This window comes from Zosterops lateralis, assembly GCF_965231275.1.
Source record: "Zosterops lateralis genome assembly, chromosome: 6".
Classification (NCBI taxonomy): domain Eukaryota; kingdom Metazoa; phylum Chordata; class Aves; order Passeriformes; family Zosteropidae; genus Zosterops; species Zosterops lateralis.
Genome location: NC_139761.1, coordinates 3,464,185 through 3,470,621, shown reverse-complemented (window position 1 = coordinate 3,470,621; position 6,437 = coordinate 3,464,185).

Genomic DNA, 6,437 nt, shown 5'->3' with positions numbered 1-6,437 from the left:
GGTAGAGTCTTCTTTGCAGTTGTAATTGAAGTAAAGAGATTTCTACTTCCCAGTCCTAAGGCTCTGGAGGCAGAGCACCATGTCCAATAAATGTATTTAAAGCAAACTCAAATTTTGAAACATTTTCTAAAATCAGTTAAAATAATATAACTTTTTAGCATAACAGCTGAGACTGAAGAGTTCTCAAATTCTTTTTTCCCCCCCTGTGTTTGCACAGCCTTTCATTGTTTTCTTTTTTCATTCCTCTTCATACTGGCAGAGGGTGCCCAGAGAAGCTGTGGCTGCCCCTGGATCCCTGGAAATGTTCCAGGCTAGGCTGGACAGGGCTTGGAACAACCTGGAACAGTGGAAGGTGTCCCTGCCCATGGCAGAGGGTGGAACTGGATGAGCTTTAAGGTCCCTTCCAATCCAAACCATTCTGTGATTATTGTTGAAAATACATCAGTTGGACTTGATGATGTTAAAGATCTTTTACAACCTTAACAATTCTTTGGTTCTATAAAAGGCAAAAAACTTTCTATTCAAAACAGGGTTTCTATTTTAAACCCTGAAATCTGTAGATTGAAGATTGAGTGAGATTTCACCAAAAACCATCAAATCTTACCATAAGGAGTGTTTTGTTAGACTATTTTAGCAGTGGCTGTAGGTCATTTTGGAGAAAACAAGAAAAAAAGGGTCCTGATGTCAACCAGTGATGGGAAATACAAACAGAAAATCCTGAAGACCTGACAACTTCAATACTTCTGTCACCCACAGTTCTTATCTATCATTTCACATTTTATTTGTTTGGGCTGGTAGTGGACAGCAGGTAATATTTAAAATAAATAATAACTTTTTGCATTGACATAATGCAGGAAGCATTCTGATTTTTCTGCATCCTTTGGGAAGGAATTACTGTATCAGAGACTGGGATTTATTTTTAGCTAGTAAAGCCCATTTGGATGTATTGGAAAAAAAAAAAAGGATTGCACTGGTAAGGAAAACATTTTGATGAAAAATCACTGTGCTTGGTGAAGTGAAATGTTTTCTTGTTTTCTTTTTCCTAGACTAGATTGTTCTGAGGGTAACTTGAGCATCTCCAGTGTGATGCTGGGAAATTTTCCAGGTAATTCTTGTCATCCACATCCAAAAATCCACATTTGGGCTGCCTGTCCAGAGTCCTGATGTTGGAAGTGGGCAGGGAAAACTTCCAAGGGAGCTGGGGAGGCATCCACTGCTGCAAACAACTGCTCCTCCAGAGCATCCAAAGTCCTTTTGGCCCCCAGTGGAGGGAGGAGGAAGCAGCCAAAATAAACCCCCAGGGGAGTTTTTTGGGAGCTGGATGTTTGCAATCCTGCAGCTCTTCTGAACAAACACACCAAAGGTCGGTTTAAAGGGAGGCTCCTGGATTTAGGGGGTGGTTTCATGGAAATCACTGGGGCTGTTGGGCACCATCCTGCAGGGCCCTGATTGCAATGTGGGTTGTTTTTTTCTCCCTGCATAACAGTTTTTGCAGTGTGACATTTGTGGGTTTCATCAGACCCAGTGTCCCCAGCCTTGGGGTCACAGTCTGGATCTCACAGCAGGTTAGAGCTGGCAGAGCTGTTTCCAACACCAGATTTGAAAATTTGCATCAGAGCTGCATGACTGTGGGTAGAATCATGGAATTTTTAAGGTTGGAAAAGACCTCCAAGGCCATGGAGTCCAACCATTCCCCCAGCACTGCCAAGGCCACCAGTGACCCATGTCCCCAAGTGCCACATCCACAGGGCTTTTAAATCCCTGCAGGGATGGGAACTCCACAACTGCCCTGAGCAGCTGTTCCAGTGCCTGAGAACCCTTCCCATGAATTTTTTTTTCCTGATATCCAATCTAAACCCTCCAGTACAACTGAAGGGTGTTTCCTCTCCTCCTGTCCCTGTTCTCTGGGAGCAGAGCCTGATCCCCAGCTGGCTGTCCCCTCCTGTCAGGAACTTGTGCAGAGCCACAAGGTTCCCCCTGAGCCTCCTTTTCTCCAAGTTGAGCCCCCTTTTCTCCAGGCTGAGCCCCCCAAGCTCCATCAGCTGCTCCTCCCAGGACTTGTTCCCTGGTGATTGCTGTCCATGGCCATAAAATAAACAGCAAAGAGGCTCTGGAGACCATGGCAGTAAATATTCCAACTGCTTTAGTGCTGGGAGCATCATCTCCCATGAGGCTGCTGTTACATTTTTATCATCAAAGATGGGATTTGCTCTACTACACAGCTCCAGGCAGAGCTACAAACACATCCTCCATCACCTGGAGCCTTCCAGGGAGCTGTGCTGAGCCAGGCAGGAACGGGGTGCGCTCATCCAGCAACAGCACAGGCAGGACAGGGATGAGTATAAATCCTAATTGGAGTGGAAATGAAATGCCAGACCAAGAAACAGAAAATGTGGAATGGATTTTCAAGTGAAAACAGGTAAATCTCTGCTATCTGGTTTTGATTTTTTTGTTTGTTTGCTTGTTTTCAATCTTTTTTTCAAACAACATTGCTGAATAATTCAATAGAATTTCACTGGAGTCTTCAGGAATGTTTGTTGGTCCTGAATTTCTGCTGGAAAACCAGCAATTTGTAAACTGTGACAAGGAATCTGCCTGATGTTTTCTCTTTGGCTGTGCTAGAAATCCCAGTGATTGGGTTTGATGCTTGGACTTGGTGATCTTAGAGGTCTTTTCCAAGCCAAATGATTCTGTGGAATGGGAGAGTCGGGGTGGATCCATCACTTTTGGATTCTCAGGGTGGAGCTGAGCAAGGGACAACCTGTATTTGGACAAGATTTCCCCTCTCAGAGGTTCTCTGGCTATGAGATGCACCTCAGCTTCCTTCCAAAAAGACATAACTGTCCTAATCATGGAGTGACCTGGTGGTCCTGGCTGGATAATCCAGGGAGGAGATGAGTTGTGAGAGCTGCCCATGAGGAAGTTGGGTATTTCATGGAGTTCTTTGACAGAGAACAGCAGATCTGGCTTCTCCCTCTGCCTGGTTGTTGCACTACAAACGTGCTGAGCTGAATGCTGCCAAACAAACTAAATAGTAAATAATGTACTTAAAGGCAGGCAAAACACAAATACCGACCCAGGCTGTGAAAAGAGCCACTTGATCCTGACTCAATTGGACACAAATGGCAGGGAAAATTTGCAGGAATAGTTTCAAGGCATGTGTTGCCAGGGAACAGTCTGGCCTCCAAATCACATTATCGATATCTTGGGGTTTTAGCAGCGAGGAGCAATTGAGGGGAGTGATGCAGGGACACGGCTGCTGTCCCCATTTGCCTGGGCTGTGAGTCCAAAGCCACCCTTGGTGATGGAATGGGGTGGAATGGAGGGACCCAAAGATCATCCTGGCTGATGTCAGGTACCTTCTGTTGGGAGCAGGTCCATGACAGCCAGGAGACTTTTGTTCTATGTCTGGTTTCACGTTGATCAATATGAATCCACCTGCTACAGCCTATCCAGGCCGCTCCTTCTGAAGTTTTCCAGATTTTGGGGAAGAGAGGCCCATTGGCAAGAGATCCTGTGTCCTTGCTCTGCAAGGGCAGGAAAGGAAAGCTGGGGCAAGGTAAAACTGCTGCCTCCACCTCCAGTCTCATCCCTAAAATCCTAACAGGGAAGTCAAAGTTCAGATCCCACCTGCAGAAAACCCCTCAGACCCTGGAGATCCTCTGTCCTCATGGGGCAACAAATCCTCCTGTAACAGATGAGTATTTTAGGAGCCTCTAATCAATTTTGCTCATTATTCTGGGTAATAGAATTAAACTGCTCGTGATTCACTCTTGCAGCTGACGCACTGTGATTCCAGAGGCTGATAAATCTCAGGCTGTGCTCCCAGAGCATGGCAAGGATGTCCCTAGGCTGGGATGTTGCCATCCATCCCCTCTGTGGGCTCAGCTATTATTCCAGGATCATGTTGGGGCCACGTCCTGTTAACAGCAGGATTGATCTGCTTTGCTGCTTGAGCTGTTAATGATGCTCTGGGTCTCTGCACTGGGGGAGTGCAATTCATCATCCCCAACTTTAAGCTCTGAGCCCAGACCTGAATGATCCCATTTTGTAGCCAACAGAGGAAAACCAGGTGTCTTCTGTGCACGATTTCTATTTATTCCCCGCAGCTTTTTAGCAGCTGTTGGTGCAGAAATTCCCTTTGAAACACCTTTTTGATGCCTTCATCTCTCCCCCTGAGGACTTTGCAGGGTATTTCATCCTTAGCTTTGGCATGGAGATGGGTTTTTTTAGGTGATTCCACTCTTCCAGCCCTGAGAAGCACCTTTTGCACACAGGGAATGATGCTCCAGCCCTTCCCAGCTGGGTCCCCTCAATACCACCAAAGCCACAAGGAAGCTCAACAGATTAAGATTAAGTCCTTGTTTGATATTTTCCCCACTTTCAAAGACAAGAGAGGCCTCTGAAGGTCTTTCTCATGGACCTTGGCCCCCAGCAGCATCCCCTGGTTCTCTCAGGGACCCCCCAGTGCCCTTCAGTAGGTGCACAGGGCTTTCACCTCCTCTGAACCTTATTCTACATATGAAAATAATTTAAGTCACAGTCTCAGGATTTTTTGCACTCCCTGTGTTGTTGATCGTTAAGAATTTCTTCTCTCGAAACAACGAAAATATCCTCAAAGCTTTAATCAAGCAGAGAAGAGAAAAACAGGGCACATTCCCTCTAGGGGAGGATCTGGAGCACAAATCCTGTGGGGAGCAGCTGAGGGAGCTGGAAAGGGGCTCAGCCTGGAGAAAAGGAGGCTCAGGGGGACCTTGTGGCTCTGCACAAGTTCCTGACAGGAGGGGACAGCCAGGTGGGGATCAGGCTCTGCTCCCAGGGAACAGGGACAGGATGAGAGGGAACAGCCTCAGGTTGTGCCAGGAGAGGTTTAGATTGGATATTAGGGAAAAAATTCTTCACTGAAAGGATGGCCACACATTGGAATAGGTTTCCAATGGAAGTGGTGGATCACCATCCCTGGAAGTGTTTAAAAGTCATGTGGATGGGGGTTGTCCCCATGTCACTTGGGGACATGGGTTAGTGGTGGCCTTGGCAGTGCTGAGTTAGTGGTTGGACTTGGTGGTCTTAGAGGTCATTTCCAACTTTAAATATTCATTGATTCCTCTGGTTTATAGTCTGTATTTCACTTATTTTGGTATGTATTCAGAAATAGCAAAGAAAAACTTACTTGAGGAGGGTTAATGAGAACATGGGGTGTAAATAACAGGGAACTATCACTAAAATCTCATCATAACATACTTCAAAAACCCAAAATGCCAAGGCTTAGTGCTTCTTCTCACCCAGCTGATGTGGGGTTGTGTTTCAGAGGGAGAGGACTTCACTGTGCCTGGAAATTGGGTTGTGTCCTTTCACATCCTGGCACAAATCCCAATTACCTGAAACTCCTAATTCCATGTTGGCCAAGGCTGTTAACAGAGCTGCTGACATCAGCTCCCGTGTGTGCCACCTCTGCTCAAACATCCCCTGAAAAAGTGGTTTTCTGCACAGCCAGGCAATGATCACACTGGTAAATCAGCTGGAAACTGCCCTTTTTGCCCCATAAATAGGAGAAAAATTACAACCAGCTCCCACAGCAGCCAAGCTCAGGCATTTACAAAGTCAGGGTTGACTCCAGAGGGAGCTTATCATCTTCTTTTCCAAGAAAACAAGGAGAGCAAAGACTGGGGAGGGCCAAGATGCTTTGATGGCCTTTGCTAACCCCTTTTCTGTATGGATGGTTGGGTCTCAGTGGTTTGAAGCTCCTCAGGAACATCACCCAGCCCCCTGAACCGTGGCTGCTGGGCTGGGATTCAAAGGGAAGAACAATCCTTCTGCCCACAGATGTTTTTAGTCAGGGAACTTGCCTGATTCAAAGAGAGGATTTGGGCATCCTCAGAGGATTGGGAAACGAGCTGGGTGTCAGGGGAGGAGCAGGGATGCAGTTCAAGGCTCCAAATCCTCCTGGTACAGCAGTTCCTGTTCCTGATCAGAGCCTGGGGCAATAAAAGGGAATAAAGCCTGGCCAGCTGCAGGGCCCTGGATTTCACCTGAGTCATCCTGACTCTTCTGGTAAAACCTGTGATCAGAAACCAAATGATAAATGTGGAAATGTGGAGCATGTTACAGCTGCTGGGTTGGTTTTTTTTTTAATTTTCTTTTTTCCTTTTTTTTTTTTTTTTTTTTTTTTTTTTTTTTTTTTTTTTTGCCTCTTGCTTGTCTTAGTTAAATGCAGCTCTTGTGTCAGGGGAAAGAGGAGGAGGAGGAAAACCAGTGAGTCACACCCCACCCTCTGACAGCTCCTTCCCCTCCTTATCTTCCCAGCAATTTGCCATTTCCTAGGCACAAGAAGGGGACAATTTGTCCCTGCTGCCTTAAGGACCAATGGTGTGAAGAGAAGGGTTTGTGGCTCCTTTAGATCTTGGCCATTTATTTGATTTCAATCCAGAAAATACAAG